Source organism: Crocodylus porosus, unplaced genomic scaffold (genome assembly GCF_001723895.1).
Source record: "Crocodylus porosus isolate Cpor-Errol unplaced genomic scaffold, CroPor_comp1, whole genome shotgun sequence".
NCBI classification, from domain to species: domain Eukaryota; kingdom Metazoa; phylum Chordata; order Crocodylia; family Crocodylidae; genus Crocodylus; species Crocodylus porosus.
In genome coordinates, this window is record NW_017728944.1 from 2,677,167 (window position 1) to 2,677,662 (window position 496).

Genomic DNA, 496 nt, shown 5'->3' on the forward strand with positions numbered 1-496 from the left:
TAACCAGGTAAGCTGCTTCTCTCTGTGTGGCTGCTGGCTACTTTACTCCTCTTGCTTGGCATGCTTTCTTCACAGCCGCATCACCCGGAGAAACTTGAGTCCAGAGGAGAGAGCCACACGCAGAGGACAGGAGAATAGGCCTTATGAAAAGAGGCTGAAAGCCATGGACACTTCAGCCTGGAAAAGCGCAGGCTCGGGGGAACTGGCGGCAGCTTATAAGTACATCAAGGTGTATATTAGGATCTGGGGGAACATCTGTTCACCAGAGCGCTCCAAGGAATGACAAGGTCCAATGGTCACAAACTCCTCCAAGACTGTTTTAGGCTGGACATAAGGAAAAACTTCTTTACTGTTTGAGACCCCAAGGCCTGGTATAGGCTCCCTCCAGAGGTGGTGCAAGCACCTACTCTGGACTCCTTTAAGAGGTGTTTGGATGCTTATCTTGCTGGGATCCTCTGACCCTAGCTGACTTCCTGCCTTTGGGGCAGGGGGCTGG